At 42.9% G+C, this 22,873-nt stretch overlaps 1 protein-coding gene and 1 pseudogene across 2 annotated transcripts in view; one reads left to right on the top strand and one right to left on the bottom strand.

The window, feature by feature from the left end:
* PRKG1 (protein kinase cGMP-dependent 1) overlaps window positions 1-22,873 on the bottom strand; it is a 1,261,510-nt gene that overhangs the window by 949,504 nt on the left and 289,133 nt on the right. The gene's annotated exons all lie outside the window — the stretch shown is intronic.
* On the top strand, window positions 6,168-6,315 carry LOC125085400 (uncharacterized; annotated as a pseudogene).

The raw sequence follows: 22,873 nt of genomic DNA, 5'->3' as shown, positions 1-22,873 counted from the left end.
CTTTATTTTTTGTAAAGATGTTATTTACTTATTTGAGAGAGAGAGTGTGAGTGAGAGAGAGCGAGCACAAGCAGAGGGAGCGGCAGGCAGAAGGAGAAGCAGGCTCCCCGCTGAGTAGGGACCCCCCCCCATCTTGGGGCTCGATCTCAGGACCCTGGGATCATGACCTGAGCCAAAGCAGACGTTTAACCGAGTGAACCACCCAGGTGCCCCCTAAGTACACCTCTTTAAATAACTGTATCACTCACAGGTAAGGATGCCTACTTTATTCCTAATTGTTAGAGTTAAAAATCACTTGCATCTTTTTTTTTTTTTTTTTCAGGAAAAGCCATAGAAAAAGTACCTTTTAATAAACAGAAAATAGTGAGATGCATATCCATTATCATAATTATTATCACCATTATCAACTACAACAACCAGCAGCATTGATGCAAACTTAGTATAAAACCCCAAGAACAGGGGCACCTGGGTGGCTCAGTGGGTTAAGCCTCTGCCTTCGGCTCGGGTCATGATCTCAGGATCCTGGGATTGAGCCCTGCACTGGGCTCTCTGCTCAGCAGGGAGCCTGCTTCCCCCTCTCTCTCCCTGCCTCTCTGCCTACTGTGATCTCTCTCTGTCAAATAAATAAATAAATAAAAATTAAAAAAACAAAAACAAAAACCCAAGAACATTTACTTTGCCCAGTGCCCATCCTCCTCCCCTGCCACAAGCAGCATCGAACATGGAGGCTACAAAGGAGACATCTGACAAAGGTGTTGCTTTTAAACCTGCATAACAATGGAGGGATGTTTGTAGCTTGACCGGAGTGTAACCAGACGCTGCTTCTGGGGAGCAGATGATCTGTGGGTCCTGCTGCCCCAGACACAGATGTGCACACGGGTCACTGACATGCTCCCTGCTCCCCCCTCCCCCTGCTTTCGTCATGTCCTTTTGCCAAGCCCCGAGCAGGATTTATACAAGTTAATCATTTTGTTTTTATTAGGCATCGTCAAAGTTCCCTTCCAAGACTAGTTTGAGGAGAGCAGGAGATCTATTACACAACATCCAGTCAGGTACATGCTGCAGCTGGTTGGGGGGGATGGGCAGCGGCGTAAAAGGGGACAAATCACAAGCAAAGAGTGATGGCAGGTGGCGTCTTAGCAGCAAGAGCAAGCGGCGTTTTAATGGCACCCCAGGGATGGGAGCTTTTCAAAGATCAGCCGTTCCAATGGACACCAACAGGTCCACTTTCCAGAACTGATGTGTTCTCCGACTTCAGAAGACGAGCAGATCCCCAGAGTTTAGAATCCTTCAAAACACTTTGGATCCCCCAGTGTCTATCCGCCCAACACACATTTGCTCTCCCTATTAAAAATCTGTTATTTTCACAGCTTGCAGGCCAGGAGAAGACGATTTGCTGATGCCTAAAAATAATGCTGTTGCCAGGGGAGGCGAACTGTTGCTTTTCTCTGCTTTTGGTCTTCAGGGTTTTGTAGCCATTCCTCTGCATGCCTTGTGTCCCGTAGAATGCAGTGTCATGAGCACCTGCTAGCTCAGAAGCACACCTTCCTTAAAAGAACTGGATGAAGCCTTACCCTGCACAGTCTCACATCTCTCTTCAAGTTAAGAGATCCCAAATGAAAAGGGAGAGAAGATAGGAGAGCGAGGTGAAATAGGGAAAGAGACCATGGGCGATAGGAAAAACCAGGGTTTGCAAGGTGACCAAGACATCCGATCAAGAACTAACAGCCAAAGTGGAACCTGCCATGATCCTCTGAGCACGGAGCTGGGCCTGTCCTGATCACAATGGTACACCAGAGTTTAGCACAGTGCGGAGCCCACTTCGAGGTTCAAATGCTCCCTAGAGAAATAAATTGGAACAGGCAAGGTGATTCCCATACTGAGTGGATGAATGGGGGTGAGGGAAAACCATAATCAAGTCTCAGAGGGCTTCTAACTCAGAGTAGAAAAATCAAAGAATACAGAATAATATAGGCAATAAAAGGTGTGTGTGTGTGTATGTGTGTGTGTGTGTGTGTGTGTGTACACATATGTTGGTACACACAAAGTGCATAAACATATATAGGGTGTGCCTAGAAAGGAAAAGTTTTCTGTATGTGTTTGCATATCTATAGACAAGATCATTTGGAAAGAGCCACTATGTTTTAAAAATAGCATCTGGAGCTAGTGGCTAACACAGAGAAACCAAATCCCATCCCACTTTAGAATACTGAGGCTCACTTTAAAAAATAAATATGACTTCATATTGAACAGGATTCAAAGGTATAGTGCATCCTTAATCCCTCAAAATAGCACCGAGGTGAACAGTTCTGTTAAACAAATTACCATGTAAAAAAATATGTCCTTACTTTATTTAAATACAAGCCTATCTCATTTGGCCTTAAAAAAAGGGAAAAAGAAAAGAAAAAATAAAGGTGGCCCTCACCTCATCTGTGAGCTGTAAGGAAGCCCAGAGAAAGAGGACTGAGGTTTGCGTGGAGGAAGGCTTGCTGTCCTGCAGGATGGGACTGCGGGCAATGCTGCTCATCTGTGGGAGGCGGCCAGGCCCAGAGTCAAGCAAGCCAGATCTTGGGGCTGGTACCCCAAGCTTGAGACAGAAATGGTTTTAGGGCCAGGGTAATTGGGAAGGCAGGGAACGATGGTAGGTGGGGCCTCAGATCATTCATGTCTTGCTCCGTTTCACAATATAGAAAATAACTGGGAACCATTTTAATAACCGTCAAGTTGCAGCTTCGTCTTTTTCAGGCCACCCGCCCCCCCCCAAGAGATTAACAACATCACCCAATGACTTCACAAACCAAGCTGGAGGGTTTGAAAACTCACGGAAACACTCAACAGATGTTAAGCTGCTGATTTCAAAACACTGACAGGCAATTTACAAAGGTCCCAAAGACCTCAGCTTCATAATCATCAGGGTTTGGCACGAGAGAAGGCTCCAGAAAGGACAGCACAGCCTTGGCACCTGGAGGACTTGGCTGCAGGAGCTGTCTCCAGAACAGCAGGACTGAGAGGAGGAACAAGAACATCTACCACCTGAACAGCACGGGGAGGGGGCAAGGTTGGGGACGGTGTGCGGGGACGTGTCCTGTCCTCTTGGTAGCATCCGCATCCACACCTGGGAACGGGCACCTGCGGTGGCCATACCCACACCTGGGAGCCGGCACCTGCAGAGGCTGCACCTGTAGGGCCTGTAACACTGACTTAGTGATACGGAGCAGCAGCTGTGCCAGCAGCAGCCCCAGGGGGGCCAGGCCCACCACGGGCTTTCCCAGGGCAGGTGCGACTCATTATCTGCCAGTAAAGGTTCAGAGAACACAGGGACTTGCTCAGGACCACATTCCAGACAAAACCTGAGCCTTCCAGAGCTAAATCAGGCAGACTCAGAAAGATGCAGAAAATCCCATAGTTATGCTGGTGATGAGAGCCAGAGAAATGCCATTTATGGACTGTTCATAGAACACCACTTTGCACCCAGATGCCCAAAGGAGACACAGGTGACTCAAAGCTAACTACTGGGTGTCTGGACTCAAATACATTTCTTCCCTTTACTTAAGAAGAAGTGCCATTCCAAGCACCCCGTGAGATGTGCAAACATTTAAGAGAATCATAGACTTTAGAACCAGATGGCTCTCTATACATGGCGATGTCAGAGATCAGTCTGCAAAAAAACCCCTTAAATTTAAGGCTTTCTCTTTTGCTCCTGCAGTGGTCCTCAAACCAGCCGTGTACGCGGAATCACCAAGAGTGCTTGTGAAAACACACGTTATTTAGGCCCCAAAGCCATGGTGTCTGATTCAGTAGGTTTTGAGCAAGCCTGACACTCTTTCTTTCTAACAAATTCCTAGGGGAGGCTCATGCTGCTGGTCCAGAGATCACATTTTGAGAATGCCTCAACAGTCCCAGCTTGAGGCTGGGAATCAGACCTGGGGAAGCATTTTTTTAATTTTAATTTTAATTTTTTGACAACAGATATAAGGAACTAATTTGCTGAGTTCTTGCTATGTTCCAGGTACAAAATTATATACTTCTGTCACTTACTGCTAATGATAGCCATGCATCTGTAGCTTACAGACGAGAAAATAGTGCCTCACAAGGGTTAAGTAGTTTGCAGAGTTCTGGAACTAGTAAGTGACCACATTTGGAACTTATTCCATAGTCCACGTGCTTTCCACTACTTTGCAAAGAAAGGGAGATGTGTCAACAGGAATCAGTGACCGAGGAAACCTAGAAGAGGTAAGTTTGTTTCCTCAAGACTTTTAAACCCCAGAAAAATCACAACAGCTCCTTTAGAAGAGAAAGAACAATGCCATCTGGATAAAATAGAATTCAGAAACAGCAAAAAGTTGAAAAGACATCTTTACGACAAAGTCTGCTCTATCTGGTACTTATCCCCCAAGAGGGTTTTGGAAACCCGAATTTCTCACGTCCTCCATATACATCTGTGTCCCTTTGGCCGGCAAGGACGTGAAGGCTGACACACTTACAACAGCCGGACGATGTCGAGGTGGACATGAGAGCTATTCACTGATTCTCAGTCATACTTAGGGCTCTGCCTCATACGACTTTCAGAGACAACAGTGGCCACCTGTGCCCATCACTGCTTTTCCTTTTGCTTACATGATTTTTAAATCTGAGCATGGACAGCAATAAAATCACACTGCCCACGTGAGATATGAACACACCAGTACCTACATGTCCCCAAAGCAGACAACTAAGCTCTGACTGTATATTTACTTCAAATAACTTGGTAATGGCAAATTATTAGAAAGATAACCCAGGGGGCACCTACATGGCTCAGTTAGTTGAGTGTCTGGCTCTTGGTTTCGGCTCAGGTCATGATCTCAGGGTCCTGGGATCAAGCACTGTGTGGGTCTCCGTGCTCAGTGGGGAGCCTGCTGGAGATTTTCTCTCCCTTCCCTTCTTCCCCGCCTTTCACTCACAGGCTCTCTCTCCCTCTCTCTCAAATACATAAATAAATAAATCTTTAAAAAAAAAAGATATCCCAAGACTACAGTGGTTTTAAAACATGTCTAATTCCAAGACTCAACATGACAGAGAATGCTCTCCACAGAGAAAACAAGAGTGGCGCATAAACCCTAAGATGAATGAGATCCTCATGCCCTCACTCCATAGTTTCAGGGCGACTGGCATCATCTCAGAGTTAAAGGGCTCCCACAATCATCTAGACTTATGGTTCCCAAAAGTGTTCTTTGATTTCACTCATAGGTGAAAACTTAGGAAACAAAGTAAATGACCAAAACAAATGAAAAGAGACAAACAAACAAAACCAGAGTCTTCCATAGAGGGAACAAAATGGTGGTTACCTGTGGGGGTGGAGGGGCGAAATAGATAATGGCCACTGAGGATACACTCACCTTGATGAATACTGGGCATGTCTAGGATTGTTGAATCATGACTTTATACACCTGAAACAAATGTCACTGTACGTTCATCACACTTCATATGCACACATACACATTCATGAAATCTATCACCAGAGATCAGGGTTTAGAAAATTTGAGGTGGGGCCAAGAAACTCTGTGGATCCAAACATCCTGGGTAATTTTGATGTCTGCAAGGCCAAATAAAGCAGACTTAGCACGACCTCCTAATTTGGACAAGGAGCTTCTCCCTAAGAGTATGTGAAGGTATTAGGGTTGTAGGCAAAGAGAAGTGGTCCTCTGCATTCTGCCCCAGACCCCACTGGAAATCTTAGCATGGGAAGGACCTCATGCCTACATGCTCTGCCACCAGTTCACTGGGAACATCATCACTCAAGACCCACTGGGAAGCACTGGCTGTGAGGGTGGACATAGCAGCGACTGCCAATGCTAATGGGAATGGCAATTACCGCAGAAACAACAGCATGGCTACTAAGAGTTGATGGCACCCAGCATTCACGGTTACAGCCAGTGGTACCAGTGAGGGACATGACACTAAGTGGAAAACCCGTGGTGTCCAGCCCTTTTGATGGACATGAGGAAGGAGAAGTGTAGGGGAGGGGTGGCTGCCTCATCTAGCTCATGCACATGTTGAGAGACAGTTCATGGGTGACTTTCAACTGCATGAGTGGACTCAATCTTCCTATTTTGTTTTTAAGGTTAGTTTTCCAGTGGAAATTTCTCTTCTTGTTCACACTCATGCAATTTTTGATAATTGCTCCTCTAATTGCTTCTCGGCCTTTTGGCTAAGATCAAGTGTAGGATAATTGCTCCTCTAGCCTTTCCATTGCAGATAAAAAGAAATTTTTAGTATTGTTAAACGTGTGAATGTATTCTATGCACAAAAATATTTCATTAATAATACATATGTCTCCCCAACACACACAATCATTTATGGATCTGAAGAATATCAAAATACCCTACAAATCAATGCTTAATTAAAAGACCTACTTTTAAAGACTAGAGCGTTTTTCCCCCCCTAAAGATCTTATTTATTTATTTGAGAGAGAGAGTCTGAGTGGGGAGAGGGACAGAGGGGGAAGGACAAGCAGACTCCATGCTGAGCCCAGAGCCCAACATAGGGTTGGATCTCACGACCCTGAAATCGTGACCTGACCCAAAACCAAGAGTTGGACGCTTAACTAACTGAGCCACCCAGGCACTCCTAAAAACCAGAAGCTTGTATACCATGCAAGCATATGAGACCAACAGAATAACTACCCATACATTTTAGCCTCTCTTTTATTCTTTCTGGAAGATATAACTACGAATTACTAAGTAGTAATATTATTTTTAAACATCTTTTCAGCTTTTGACACTCATCATTATTGTAGACTATGGAAGTATGTTGAGATACAAAAGCAATTAAAAATTTTTGTGGTCAAATATCTTCACTATGAAAGACAAGATGATAACAGAATTTAATTCCTGGCTCACTTGAAATCGCATTGTACCATCATCAGCATCAGCACCCTTCAATGATAAGAAATTTGGTGACTGCAGGCCCTGGGAGCTACCAAAGACGTGGTCCTTTCAAAACTGCATTGAAAACTAATCTGTTTTTTTTTTTTTTTTGACAGATAAGAGATCACAGGTAGGCAGTGAGGCAGGCAGAGAGAGAGAGGAGGAAGCGGGCTCCCTGCCGAGCAGAGAGCCCGATGTGGGGCTCGATGTGGGGCTCGATCGCAGGACCCTGGGATCATGACCCGAGCTGAAGGCAGGGGCTTTAACCCACTGAGCCACCCAGGCACCCCTGAAAACTAATCTGTTTTTAATTAAGAATGAAAATTCACTCTTAATCAATTTATTCACTTAACTAATTAATCCAAAAAGGCATAAAATCAGGCTATGGTAGTGTCTTGACCTTTTACTGCCCTACCTAGCCTTTGAGAACACAGTGTTCAGCAATACATTCATTCCTTCTTCCAATGTGTAATAAGAAAAAGTTTAAATCCACACTGAAAAAAAAAAAAAGCACTTTAGCTTCTTAGTACTAGTCCCAGAGAGCATACCCATCTAAATATATGCAAGCCTAAAAAAAAAAAAAAAATACATTCTCTAGTTGTGTAATTGGGGTGATATAATGATGGAAATGAAAAAGAACAGATGAAGAGTAACATATCATCACATGCTATTCCAAACATCTTTGGTACAAAGTACAAGGGATCCAGACATCTATCTTATGGCATACTGCATTTCTTTCATAAGTTAGAATTCTTTTTTTTTTTTTAAAGATTTTATTTATGTGTTTGATGAGAGAGAGAGAGACAGCAAGAGAGGGAACACAGGCAAGAGAAGGGAGAGGGAGAAGCAGGGCTCTATCGCAGCACCCTGGGATTGCAACCTGAGCCGAAGGCAGACGCTTAACCTATGGAGCCACCCAGGCGCCCCCATAAGTGAGAATTCTTGAATGCTGGAGCTTAACATTACAGGTATCACCAAACCCAACTCCCTCATGTTCTAAGAGTAAAGACACATCTTACAAAGTGACTTTTTAAAAAAATTATTAACAATAATTAAAAAAATAAAAGGTGCAAAGATGAGAAAATGTATAATAAAACCCCTCAGTTCAACAACTAACTGAGAAGGAGCGTGACTGTAGATCTCTCTGGATCTCTGCCTGGCTCAGGCTTTTCAAATGACCCTGTTCTCCTCATTCAAACCTTCATTCCAGTGACTGTGCAGAAAAGCTTTCTCTGACCATCCTCCCAAAGGGGGTGCCATCCAGGACTTAACATCATCTGGAGTTCATTATTTATTCTCTGTTTGTTTCTTAACCTTAATCAACTCCTTCCCTCTCTTCGCCCTACTAGGACTGAAGTCCCATGTGAGCAGAACCCTCCTCTGGACTGTCCCTAGCTCCATACCCAGCATCTGTCCCAGTATGAGCTCCCATGTTAAACTCTTAGCCACCAGCATGGGGCAAGCTTTGCAGAGAAGTTGCTGGAACCCATAAACTCTGCCACCAGATGTGTGCACATACATGGGCATGCTTAAGCCTCCTTTCAAATTACATCAGCAAATCTATACATTCTCTGAAGCCAAGCAAGGACTCCAGGTTGAGGCCATGATAATGGTCCTTAGTACCTACTCTATGAAGGAAGGAAGGAAGGAAGGAAGGAAGGAAGGAAGGAAGGAAGGAAGGAAGGAAAACAGGAGAAAGGAGGGAAGGGAGAGTGGAAGGGAAGGGAAGGGGAAGGGAGGAAAAGGAAGAGAAGGGGAGGGAAGAGAAGGGGAGGGAGGGGAAGAAAAAGAAAAGAAAAGCAGGAAAGAAAGAAGACTGTGTAAAACTATACAAATAAGCATATTAGGGACTCTCCAGCATGAATAGAACGTCCAAACAATATATATTTTTCTTATTTAATAGGTTGAAAATGCCTGTCTGAGTCTTTGCAAGGAAAAGGATCACTGCCCCCTTTCTGTTCAGGCTTAAGCCTTTTCTACAACATTCTGGGAATGGTAGTTGCTCCTATGACTACGGACAGATGAACGTGATCATGTAGTTTCCAACAAGCAAAGGGAATAGATGATCGATTCTTCCTCTCACACCAGATCATCTGCTTAGGGTCGTGAATGCCTATACTTGCCATAGGGAAGCAAATTAAAAGAGGGGTGAAGAAACCAAGAGGGGGTCACCCGGAGAATTCATTCCATTTCATTTGCTAAAAACACATCACTGATCTCATTTCAGTGTCACCTTTTGAGAGGCCTTCTCTGACCACAGGATCTAAAACAGTCACCACCAAACCCACTCCCTGATGCTGCCATGCCTGATCTCCATGCTCATTTTTATTCATAACTATTATTTCCTGAAAATGTTTGCTTACTTACTTGGAGATTTGTTCTGTTGACTGTAAAGTAAAAAATATTTACTTACTTGGAGCTTTGTTTTGGTGACTGTCTTTACTGACTTTTCTCCCTAAGGATATAAGCTCCATTGGGGCAACTTGGTTCCAAGCACCTCCGTATCATGGGCCCTAGGCACGTAGGTACTAGGCTCACAGAAGGTGTTCAGTACATGCTTATGAAGTGAAAGAATGCATAGAGGAGGACAGGTCCCAGAGCCACCTATTGTCAACCCCAATTCCATCCCCCGCCCCGCCATGATATGCCCCAGACTGCCTCCACGGAGTTGGGAGAGCCCACTTCATTTATCTTGATTGAAAGTATGATGCTTTGAGCCCCTGCCTGCACCTTCCCCACGTGAGCCAGGCTGTCTTAGCTTCAGAAACAAACCTCAAAATAAGACAAAGGGTGAAAATAGAGCAAAAGAGGGAAAAAGCAATCAAGAGAGAGGATTAAGAAGAAATTCCGATTAGTATATTTAAGATTTTCCAAAGGAACAGGAACAAAATAAAGGGAGCAAGAAGTTATGAAAAGTTACCAAAAAACTGCAAACAAACAGGGAGGATGACGATTCACAGTCGCAGATGTTCAGGGGGGAAATTGTACATAACCATCCATGCTGTGTCTCTTTCGTCTGCCAACAAATTCATGTTTTACTGAATGGTGAAGACTGATCACGATCTCCGGCCCAGCAAGCCCCCTCGGCTGAAAGCTCCTTTTTCATTCATTCAGCCCTTGTGCTCAGGGCCCCCAGCATCTCCATGGGCCTGGGGTCCCCATTGTCTCTACAAGAATATCCTAGAAGCTGCTTTGTCTGTTTGGTCCCATGCATGGCTCCCAACAGCTTCAAATTCCACCGGAGGCCTTCAGATCCCCCCACTTGACCCTGTGCCTCATTCCTGGGGTCTTCCTCTATTTGCATAGCCAGTGCTGGATTCCCTCTGTGCAGTTTTGGGCCCTGCCGCTTCTCGCTGGATCGTGCACATAGTCACCTACAACCGTACCTATCTTTTCCCTTCTGAGCCCCTTGCCTCTGGTGCCTCTTAGACTCCATCGCAGGGCAGAATCGGGCCATCACGTGACATCTACACGCTAACCTGTCTTGTCTGAACCCAAATGCACCATTTTAATGGATCACGTGGCTCCTGCCGATGGCCGACAGGGTGCCTCCTTAGAGAAAAGGCACCTCTCCCAAGGTCCTGAACAGAACAGGCAAACCAAGCTGTGACATTAGTATTTAAGAAGGCAGGGGAAATTTCTGACTTGGCTCGAAGAGAATAGGAACAAGAGGAAGAGTCGAAACTAAGGAGGCGTACTCCACAAACTCTGCTGCTCTCTGTGCTACAAGGCTAATAATCTTTTTTTCTTTTTTTTTTTTTTCGCCCCCTCCCACACCCACAGGTTCTGTGGGCAATGGCTTATATTCAGCAGAAGGGCTAATAATTTTCTAGAATGTAAGGAAAGCATTCATTGAAGAACACATCATTCAGCTAGAAGCCCATTGTTCAGTATAATGATAACTTAGTAAAGGTTTAATAAAACACGATTTCTTTTCTTTCTTTTTTTTTTTTTTAAGACTTTATTTATTTGTTTGACGGATAGAGATCACAGTAGGCAGAGAGGCAGGCAGAGAGAGAGAGGAGGAAGCAGGCTCCCTGCCGAGCAGAGAGCCCGATGCGGGGCTCGATCCCAGAACCCTGAGATCATGACCTAGAGCCGAAGGCAGAGGCTTAACCCTCTGAGCCACCCAGGTGCCCCAAAACACGATTTCTTCACAACAGGGGAGCCTCACAGAGAACAAAATATAACCCATCATTCGTCCATGTCAGATATCCAACTGCAAAGCTACAAAAAAAAAAAAACCCCAAAAAAGATCCTTTTAAAATATCATCTTCCATAAACAGGTTTCTGTGGCATGAACTCTGCAGATGGAAACATAATAAATCTGCGGTCACTTACGAAATCACTGGGACAGAAATAAGACATGATTTGCACTTCTGCTTCCAAGTTGATAATGAGAATATCAGCTTTTAGAAAATTCATAAGCATGATATTCAGATTTTTTTTTTTTTTTTTTTTGGTAGGAAGGGTCTTCAAACATGTCTTGAAAAAAATACAGGGTCCTGATAGGAAGAATTATTTCGAAATACGTTTGCAAAATACAACAAACCTATTTCAAGGATTTGTAAATGAGGGTTAGAGAAAGGCCTGGTTTTCAGCCCTGGCTGCACCAGGGACCAGTTTTGTGTCCTTGGGCTGCTTAATGTCTCTGAGATCCAGCATCCTGACAATAAAACAGGCCTAATAAAAATGGTTTCATAATGTGGTCGGTGGGGGACTAACCCATCTAGGGCCTGGCATGCAATAAAGGCTGTTTCCCTTTTCATTTACAAGCCATAACCAGCTTTTTGTTTTAAGATCTTCCTTACTTGACAACATATACTCTGAAGAGATATATTCCTTGCTGGATTTTCTTTCATAGTTCTTGATTAATGGGAGCAATTTAAAAAATTCTCCTTGTACCTTGCTCCCTGGCATAGAAATTTTATAAATCTTTTATTTCCAAATCCTCCATATGATAGTCCAACATGGCAGTCAAGCCTCTTTCGTCACGACTCAGCATTTGGAGATCTACGTAGACATGTCCCGGAGACACAATTCTGTTCATAGAGACACCACGGTCCACGATACATTTGTAAATCGGTTGTTTAGAATCAAGATTTCGCTTTTTATTGCCACGATTATGTGAGATGTGAGATGTAGGCTCTATGTGCGAATATTTATGGAACCTGTTCTTCAGTTAATATGAATAATGACATTGGGTGTTGGCCTAAACCAACACTTGGGTTGGGGATCTTGAGTGGATGGTACAAGGGTAGCTTGCCACGGAGCATGGAAATTGGGTTTGAGAAAGTCTTACTGAACTGGTTTGTCATAGGTACAATTTAAGGGAGCTGGATGATTCATGACCTCCTTTTATCCCTATCTATGGATACTCTCCAGACTTCTCAAGGCTCTCTGTAACCTCAGGACTAAGACTCAGGGACTTCTTTGCCATCTTTCCCCTGAAGTACCCACCATCTACCCCCAACACCCCAATGTGCCATGGCCAGCACTCTCTAACTTACTCACTCTCGTGCTCTCTGCCTCATTGCCCCTGAGCTCCGTCAGAGCTTAGCAGAGCAGCAAACTGATTCATAAGCTCACAGAATCCTACGGGCCCATCAGCTCTGGGACCCTTATGAAGGTTTTGCTGCTTACAAATAGCACGCCCGCTCACTCAATGTAATTATGTAGTTGGTAAAATTGCAGGCAATGTCATATAAGAGAAGGATTGTTTTTTTTTTTTCCTCACAGGGAAAATATTTCCATGGAGCTAGTAGGTTATTTTCCTCTCATGGCCTGGAAGCCCAGCCTAGGAATCCACCTTCCCAAGGTAGCTTTGCTTGGAAGAGAGCCTCTGTGTCTTCACCTTTTAAAGCTCTCTGCTTTTGTTTGGTTGCTTGTTAATAACAGCTCCAAAAGGGGTAGCAATGATGGTTTAAGCAGCCCGAACTTTCTGTTTGCTCTTTTTCAGGGGCCAGGGAGATGGTAAATGGGGAACAGGCAGGAGATCCTATGGACAATACTGGCCATTTGTAACTGAAATCACTTTGTTTCCTCTTCTTGGGCGTATCTATCCTTATTATTCAGCCCATGAAAAAATAAAGGCAGACATTCTTGGGTTTCGTGGTTTAGTCATCAAGCTGGGAACCGGGGATGTACCTTTTTGTATTATTTGTAAAACAAATGTACTTCATAAACACAAAATCAGAACAGAGTCAAATGAAACTTATGAAACGTGAAAGCTGTCTCCATGGGGAAAGGTTTGCTGGAAGAATACAAATTCATTTGCAAAATCTGCAGTTTCAAAGAAACTCTGTAATTATTCCAACGGTCTCCCATCAGAAGTAAGGACTATCCATTCCCATCAGCAGCATTTAAGGAAACATTAATGCCCTTGGTCTACAGTGTGATCCCACTTGCTCTCCTGTGCGGGTTCTTTCTGGCCCCCTTGGTACTTAAATGCTGGAAAGCTCTAGGGCCCCAAACCTGCCCAATGCTTCTACCACAAACTCCTTACCATTTTTTTTAAATTATTATTCCTGTGCCTTCAGTTCCCATGTTGTGCTTTCAATTCCCGTGTCTATAAAAACAACCCAAAGTCTCTCTTGAGTTTCAGACACGTGTAGCTCATAGCCTACTGGACACATCTCAGAACATCTTCTTCATTAAGCCATAAGCTTGTCATATGTCCTTCTTTGCTGACTCTCCCCACCATCGATCCCGTGGTCCCAGAGCTAGAAAGCTAAGCATCAGCTCTGCTGGTTGTCTCTCTTTGTCTTCCGGCAGCAAAGCATGACAGGAGTGTAGCCTCACGTTCCTCCAGCTCCGTGAGCCTCTGGTTCAAAGCGTCAGCCTTATATTGCCATACGCTCTGCTTAAAACCATTTAGAGGAGCTGGCTGTATGTTCGAATCATCTGGGGAGATCCTTAAGAATACTGATACCTGGGCACCTTTCTGGGCAATTCTGATTTAATGAGTTGGATACGGGTTCAGTCGTGGATGGTGCTTGGAAAGTGTCACATGATTCTAACGAGTGGCCAGTGCTAAGAACCAGTGCTTTAGAAGCTGTCCACTTCCTTCAGGATAAAGCCCAAATTCTGTGGCCTAATTAATAAGACTTCATCAAGAAATATGGTTCATACCCATTTCTGAATTGTCACCTCTTGTCTTTGTCCCTGCTCTCTACCACCATCCCCTGCCCCCACAACCAGGGGGACCTTAAATGACATGATATCAGAAGATTTAAACTATATTCCATGGTTTAGGTATTTTCTCTCTTGCCTCAGTACCTTAGCATATACTGTTCCCTCTGCCTCCAAAACACCTTTATTTCCTTACCTGGGTCATCTTTACTTGCCTTCTCCTTTGCTCCAAGGAGCCTTTCCTAACACATCCCAACTAACCCAAAGTGGGTCAGAGACCCCTTTCTTACAGCATTATGGGGTAACTCTTTTTTCTTTTTCTTTAGAGAGAGAGTGAGCAGGGAGGGACAGAGGGAGAGAAAGAATCTTAAGCCCAATGCAAAGCTATTCTCATGACCCTGAGATCATGACCTGAGCCAAAACGAAGAGTCAGGCGCCTAAGGCCACCGAGGTGCCCCATGGGATAACCCTTTGTTTCAGGATGTTTGTCACTCTGGGTCGTGTTTGGAAATTTCTTTCTCAGAGTCAGTGTATAGAGAGCGTACCTTCTTCTTTGTCTCATCTGGCACACCTTTTCCTGACACAGCAGCTTTTTTATATGGGCTCAAGTGTGACATGAATAGATATAAGAACACATAAAAGTAAATTATATATTTTTAAATGAAATTCCATTTAGTAATAAAGGTACTTGTATCACTTCAATACTTCAAATCCATCATCACATTTTCACTGATTTCCACACTCAAACTCACTAGCCTTAAATTGGGAGAATTTAAAGGCTTAAATTAAATCTTAATGTAAAGGCTTCAACTCACTCCCTTGCATTCACCTCACCATCCTACAAGAAGACAGGACACTAAATTCTATTTGAAGGTATGTTCCCAAAGCAAAACTGGAAAATCCATTCCTTTCCATTGAAATTTATTTTTAACAGAAAGAAATTATGAACAAAAGAAAGGCAGTGTTGCAATATACTGGGGTCATGGAGGAAATTTTTATGGTCTGGCTTTTATCTTAAATTCAAAACCTATGAAATTAAAATAATAAAATGTAAGCACTAAGAGTTGAGTAAGATAGATAGACAGTAAGGGCAACCCAATAATGTGGAAATAAAGCACAGACTACCTTGACAAGTGTGGTCCTCTGAGGAACACGAACCCTTACCACAACTTTTCTACTCTGAGGCAACTCCGGCTTCCAGGATACTGACTTCAGAATTTAACTGAAGTTCAGTTCTCAGATAGTCTAGGTCATGCCATGACTTGTCGATCACATCTGGGGGCCTGAAAATGACAAATAATGATGCTATAGCAGTAAGCCAAGAGCTACTAGCACTCACTGAGAGCCTCTGAGGTAAAAATCCCATGGGGGGCACTCTGAGGGGTGCTCCCAACCCTCGTGGCATTCACTGTTGTTTGTTGCACAGACATCTACTTGTCCACCAGAAGGTTCTGTTCCCTCAGCCTTGGGGATGGACCACCCCACCCAGGCCCTTGACAATCAGGTACAGCTGAGCATAGTGGAGTAAAGTATAACCCTTCCACGCTTGTCCCATAATAGTCTCTCACATACCCTGTCTCCATCGTCTCTTTCCTGTCAGGCATGAGAATTCCAATTTTTTACTTCTTAAGGTGTGTGTTTGGGATGACATCCGTCACTGTGTGGAACAGAGCTACCCTGCCATCTATTCAAACACTGAATTCTCTCAACGAGGGACACGTCGTCTTCTACAGAGACAAACACACACACTTTGGCATTTAATCCTTATTAGGTTACCGTGAGTCTAACTGCTCTGTGGCAAAATGTTGTGATCCCCATTTCAAGGCTGGGGAAACTGAGGTTCAAAAAGATGAGGAGACAAATGTTTGAAACACAATTAGAATGACTTTTACTTTATTCTCTTAATTCTCACTGCCAGGCAATTTTTTTGTAGTGTGTATTTAACCAAACTTCGGTAGAAATCCAAATCAAAGCCACAATGAACTTGAGTGAACACAGAAGTGATGAGTTGGTCGCCGTTAGCAAGCTTCAGAAGCCCACAGGATGCGAGAGAGGTGAGGGCAGCAGATAGCTCTCACGGACGAACTGGGGTGCATAACCATTGCAAAAGGTGACTACCTTGAGGTTGTTGTTTCAACACAAACTTGTAAAGTTAAAACCAGCAAATACTCTCCTCTCCCTTATACATAAATAGTGAGAAAACACAATTTATGATACCAGGAACGCAGAAGGCTAACCAATCCTCTCTGAGCATTGAAGATGAAGAAGACATAGATCTGGGATTTCCACGTCTGGCATTTTATTTAAAACCCACAACAAATTTAGGAAGAGACCTTCCCTGTTAAGAGATATGATGACTACAGCTCAAAGCAGCTGCCGGGATGGAACGTGGCTCTGACATGCTCATTTAAATCCAGGGCTCACATGCCCAGAGGAGAAGGTAGAAAGGACACACACCTGTTGCAGAGAAGATAGAGGTGTATGTAGCCTATACAAGGGCACGCGGGCTAGCTGCCCACCCCAGACAGAAACTGTCATGCAGAAATGTGGGCTTGCCATTGCCTTGCCCTCTAGGTTCCAGAACATCATTATGGGAGATGCCCAGATGTTTAAATGTGGACAAATAGCTCCATGTTGCTGGGCTGGCCACTGAGCATATTTTGGTCTAACAGCTGCTGGTTTGCACCTTCTCATTTCCATGGTTGTTCCTATGGGGTTGGACCAGTCTACAGCAAGAAACAGCAGGAATCCCGGCAAGAGCTTTTCCAACCCCACATACAAATCTTTGGTGCTTGGTAAGCTTCCAAGTCCAGTAAAATCAAGGCAAAGGCACTTTCTGAGAAGTCCAAAAATATGTAAATTCAGTTTTATGTCTGTCAATAGTAAAGTGAGCAGCAGCTGTGTACTTCCTGACAGCTAATTCTGATGCAAGCACTTACAGTTTAAACTAAGGTGAACCTAGGGTTCTAACGCAAACTGGTGGCATTATATTATTACTGGATTGGGCCCCGAGTTGAATTAGGGGTTCCAGTTTGCCTTGCTGAGAACCCTGCCTGGCCTCAGTAGTCCTCATTAGAATCTCAAAGGAGGCACTAGTGACAAGCCCATCTAATTGAAATACAGAGAGGCCCCACACAGGCTGCGAGGACGAGGACGGGGGCAGGTCTCTGTTCCCCACTGCCCCAATGTGTGCTCAGGTGGGAAAGAGGGCCGGTGGGGGGGGGGGGCGCCAAGACATGAAGCTTTGGCCACTATTCCCATTCACTTCTCACCCTTGCTTTCCATTCATTTTGACTGGCCACATTTATTCATAGCCCTCAAGACGCAAGGAGCCTCTGGCTAACCCAGATCACTGTGAATACCTATGCAACTGAACCGAAATTAACACTTGAACTTTATTAATGCAGGAGACCACAGACCTGAAAACTTTCAAACATAATTCTGTGAGAGTGAAAGCTATCTAGATTTGAAAAGCCCAGTTAAAGTTAACCGCTACTGGCAAAGTCAGTATGGAGACAAGGCTCACTATAGCTGTGACATTATGAATACAAACACATCCCACTTTATGGGATAAAAACGTTCCACCAAGTTGGTGACCAAGAGATTTTCTGTAAGCACACCCCATCTCCCCTTGGACTTTGTTATCTAATTGGAGCTCTGTATCTGTGGGGGAAAGCAATCAAAGACATGGAACCAAACACCTGTGACCAGGAAAGAATTTAGAAGATGGTCAAGGTCAAAAAGATTGAAGAAAAAAATCGTATTTCTGCTTGACTAAAAAAAATAAGTACTAACCTAACCTTTCTACTCCCTCCCCCCACCTGGCACAGTAATATATATAGCTTCAGTTCCTACTGTAGACATTTCTTAAAAATATAACAATCCCCTTAGCGGCAGATGAGGTCCTGAGCTTAGTTCCATCAGGAACCACCTGGCTGAACTTGAATGAGTCCAGTGCCTCTTAAGCTTTAATTTCTCACCTACAAAATGATAAGATGAGGAAGGAGGATCTCTGAAATTATTTAAAAGCCAACAATTCTCATTTCTAAGTGGTTACTAGAACTTGCTTTCCCTTTTTTGCCTGAATACTTTGTAACATTCAGTACAATTATTGAAGCACCACATTGTACAGCTACTTATAACTTTCTAGTCTTGGTGCCTTTACATTTTCCCTCATGAGAGGCAGCTATGGACTTTCTCCGAGGCTCCACGACTCCTAGGGAGTACAGAGCCCCCAGCAGGGTAACCAGGAGTCGGGAACTCAGCAGGGGCCTGGGAGCTCACCAGTCATGGCCAAAGCCAGAAGAAATACTGAAGTGCTATCTGCATGAATCTTTCAAATCTGCTCACGGTTTCCAAACTTTTAGGGATTCCAGAAACAACTCTAATTATTTGGCCCCCAAATCCCTCTGATTCACATTATGAACTTGATGTTTGTCAATGGTTTGGAATTTCTATAAGCCTGGTTATAAAGACTATATATATCTTAACTGTAGAAAACTATCTGAAGGCATAAAATATCCAAAAATGTAAATATTTTGGATGATTCTCCATCAAATTCCCCTCAAAGGTGAGTGAGCAGAACCCTGTCATCATGAAGATAATCTGCACTGATCCCCAAATATTCCAATCACAACATATGTCCATTTAATACATTGTAACATATGAAAACTTTCTAAATCTAGTTACGATGATATATCAGTACTATAAAATGTGTCTCTCACTCTATAATCATTAGTTATTGATAAATATGGATGCTCAGGAAATAACTGAAAAACCTCGATACCTAGCCAGGAGCATCTAAGAGTATTCTCTAAGGGTATACAATTAATGTAACTGACAGTCGTCCTTCACCTCAAGCTGTAAGCAGCCTCTATGATTTTCTACACGTGCAATAGTACCTGCTGTGAAGCCCTCATCCAAACTATGCATTCAATATTATATCTCACTTCAAACTACCCATCATCTTAATCAAGGTAGCATTTGATTCCCTTTATAGGAAAATACCTTCATATATGAAGCAACCCAAAGGAAATAAATTACTAAGGCTAAACACAAAAGTTCAGATATAAAATCTATCTTGCAGGAATACCTGAACAGTGAAAATCTGAAAAGACCTACTATATTCAAGTATGGAGTAAAATTACGATATCTTTATGTGATGTCTTTTAGCTAAAAAAGTACGTTTTACAATCATCACTGGCATGAAAATATACATATACTATACATATATATATGTATACAAAATATACATATACATATACTATTAAAAGAAAAATCAGATTATAAAACAGTAGCTACCGTATGGAGGAATATACATTGAAATGTTCCTCTGGCTGGTAAGATTATTTTATTATATGGGATTATTATGTTTTTCTTCCTATTTTTCAGGACGGTCTCAAACTTTTCATAAATGAACATACCAATTTTATAGGAAAAAATCTGATTAAAATTTACTTAGGAACAGGGTGAAAATAGGCAGTAAGTTCCACGTTAACAGCGACAGAGCTGATTTTCAGCAGAACAAGGCAGCCATTTTGAATCCTGACAGCCCCCTCCAGACCAGTCGTCGCTGGCTAATTCAAATGGCACCTCTGGGAAAGGACTTCTTTTTCCTTTGTTTATATCTCTAAAGCAGAGCCTATCATGGGGTCTGGCAAATACTGCCCACAGGAAACAGGATGGCTACATGTGAGTGAAAGAAGCCATTCGGTATAGAAGATAAATTTGCTCCCAGAAATGTCTTCACAACAGAGGACGCGTTCCTCGTGAATGGAAACGACACACCAGTGATCTAACCTATGGCACTTATGGGATGTGTCAAGTTTTCTGTGCAGCTTTACCCACTGACCTCTTGCGATGCTTGTGGAGTATTCCCCTCTCCTACTAAACACCAGCCCCTACTTTAACTGCTTACATTTTTTTTAAGATTTTATTTATTTATTTGACAGAGATCACAAGCAGGCAGAGAGGCAGGCAGAGAGAGAGGAAGGGAATCAGGCTCCCTGCTGAGCAGAAAACCCGATGCGGGGCTTGATCCCAGAATCCTAAGATCATGACCTGAGCCGAAGGCAGAGGCTTTAACCCACTGAGCCACCAAGGCGCCCCATAACTGCTTACTTTTTAATGGGAAAGTTCTGTTTTAACAGGCAGCCCATAGCAACCACCACTCTGCCCTCTGTTTTTGAGCTCATTTTTTTTTTAAACTTCACATATAAGTGAGATCATACAACATTTGTCTTTCTCAGTCTGACTCACTTCACTTAGCATAATGTCCTCAAGGTTTAGTATTGTCACAAATGGCAAGATGTCTTTTTTTATGGCTGCATAATATTTCATCTCTCACGCACGCGCGCACGCGCGCGCGCGCACACACACACACGAGTTTATCCATTCGTCCACTGATGGGCATTTAGGTCATTTCTAGGTCTTGGCTATTGTAAACAAAATAAACAGGAACTACTTCCCTATCCTTGCTTCCAGGGTCCTTTCAATCAATCCCACATACTTCTGACAAATAAATCTTCCTAAAGAACAATATGATATGTCACTTGGCTCTCCAGTCTTTAATGGCTCCCTATTGTCTATTAAACAAAATTCAAGCTCCAGGGCATAGAAGCCAAGGCCCCCAGACCAGATCTACATTCCCAACCTCATTTTCCCCTAGTCGCCCATAGCTGTACACATGTATACAACTCCCCAAGTGTGGTTCTCACACTAGCATCAGCATCACCTGGGAACCTATGACAAATGCAAATTCTCTGCCCACCCTGACCTCCTGTGCCAGCAGCTCTGCAGGTGGGACACAGGAATGTGTATTTTCTCAAACCCTCGAGATGATTCTGATCCAGGAGGAAGTTTGAGAACCACGATTATAACCAAATTGTAATTCCTCAAATACCCTTGAAGATTCACCAGATTAATGCTTTTCATAGTGTTTGTTCTCCTGTCTAGGGATGCCACTCCTTCCCTATCTTCAAGGTGAATAAACATCCTCAACCCTTTCCGGCTAAAAGCCGATATCGACTCAGAGGTCCCTCTTCTGGTTTCCACAACCGGAAGCAACACCTTCATTCTCTGAATTGACACTGTATCTTCCTTGAAACAGTTGTTACAGTTTCTCCTGAAATAGGATTATCTTCACATTTCTCATCTCCTCTGCTAAAATGTAGACTCTCTGAGGGCAACGTGTACTATATAAATTCCAGAGGCTTATAGGGCTATACTGTCAGGAAGAAGGTACCCCAAATGTGTCTGCCAATTACAAAAAGATAAGATAGCAACTATTGGTCAGCATTTAAGATCACCAGACTCAGCAAATAAATATATGGGCCTCCCAGTCACCTTTGAATTTCAGAGCAATAGCACGTTATATTTTAGTATAAGTAGGCCCAACTATTGCATGGAACAAATTTATACTAAAAATGTATTACCTGATATTTAAATTTAACTCAGCATCCAGTATTTTATCTGGTAACCTTATCACTGTTTTTCATATGTTACTTGGTCTTGACTCAGATCTACCTCCTGCTACTTCACTTTCTCGGAAACATAACTAAGAAATTGAAAAAAAAAAAAAAACCCACAAACTTATATACCCAAATAAATAATTTCCTTTAAAAAAAATCAACTTCAGAAACACTTGTACATATTCATTGATATTGATGTTGGCCAAAATACATTTGAAATTCTTTAATTTAATGCAAAATTCTCCTGCTGGTTCTGCAAGAAAATCAGCCTCATTATCTAAAACCTGCCAGCTTTTTAAAAAAATATACTAAAGGTCTTACTATTTTTATAACTGCTTTATTTTTCAGCACTGACATCCAATACCTTTTATTCTTTTTGAAGATCAGATTTCTCTTGAAAGGCTTAATGCTTGCTACCTTTGAAAATAATTTTAAAATACTTATGTCTTAGAAAGGCAATTTCCTAACAAACACAAAATTGTTCCTGAAAATCTACCAGATTACATATATAAGCTTCCAACGTGTTAGTATGATGATGCTACTCAAAGAAATATGTCAAATCTGCTTCTCTTTGATTTTTTAAAAAGTCACATTTTCTTATCATCACGCCTCCCTCAAAATCCCAAAGTTCCACCTGAGCCATATTCCCACAGGACCAAACATTATCCCCCTATGAAGCAAACCCAACTGCATGGCTTCCTCTCATAGATTTCCAGAGATAAGCAAAATAAAGGACACACAGCCAAAGCAATGACCATGCAAGTGTTTGCCACAAACGGCAGACATGCATCTGTGATGTATACTTATCACATCCGATTTCCAGGCACACGCATATCATCATTTATACATTTACTCACCCCTCCTCTTTGAGACTGGAATACATTAAAAATGGCAGCTTCTCTACCTTCCAATATAGGCTTATCCAGGAAATGATACTAACAAATGGAGCCAGAGGAGACTCAATCTATAATCAACCTTTTCTAGCCATTTGTCTTCTGTCTCATGTCACTTTAAATGCCTGGGGCATACTCAGGTCAACTTACTGGATCCAACCTTCCAAGTGTCTTTTTTTTTTTTTTTTTTTTTTAATTTTTTTATTTTTTTTCAGCATAACAGTATTCATTATTTTTGCACCACACCCAGTGCTCCATGCAATCCGTGCCCTCTACAATACCCACCACCTGGTTCCCCCAACCTCCCACCCCCCACCCCTTCAAAACCCTCAGATTGTTTTTCAGAGTCCATAGTCTCTCATGGTTCACCTCCCCTTCCAATCCAAGTGTCTTTAATGGAGGATTTACTTACTTAAACTCTGAAGACACACCAGGTTCAAAGCCACTCGGCACTTTGTTGTGCTTTCCCAAACTC

The sequence above is a fragment of the Lutra lutra genome, chromosome 14, assembly GCF_902655055.1.
Source record: "Lutra lutra chromosome 14, mLutLut1.2, whole genome shotgun sequence".
NCBI classification, from domain to species: Eukaryota; Metazoa; Chordata; class Mammalia; order Carnivora; family Mustelidae; genus Lutra; species Lutra lutra.
Note: the sequence above shows the minus strand (reverse complement) of the source record. Positions and strands in the feature narration are given on the sequence as shown.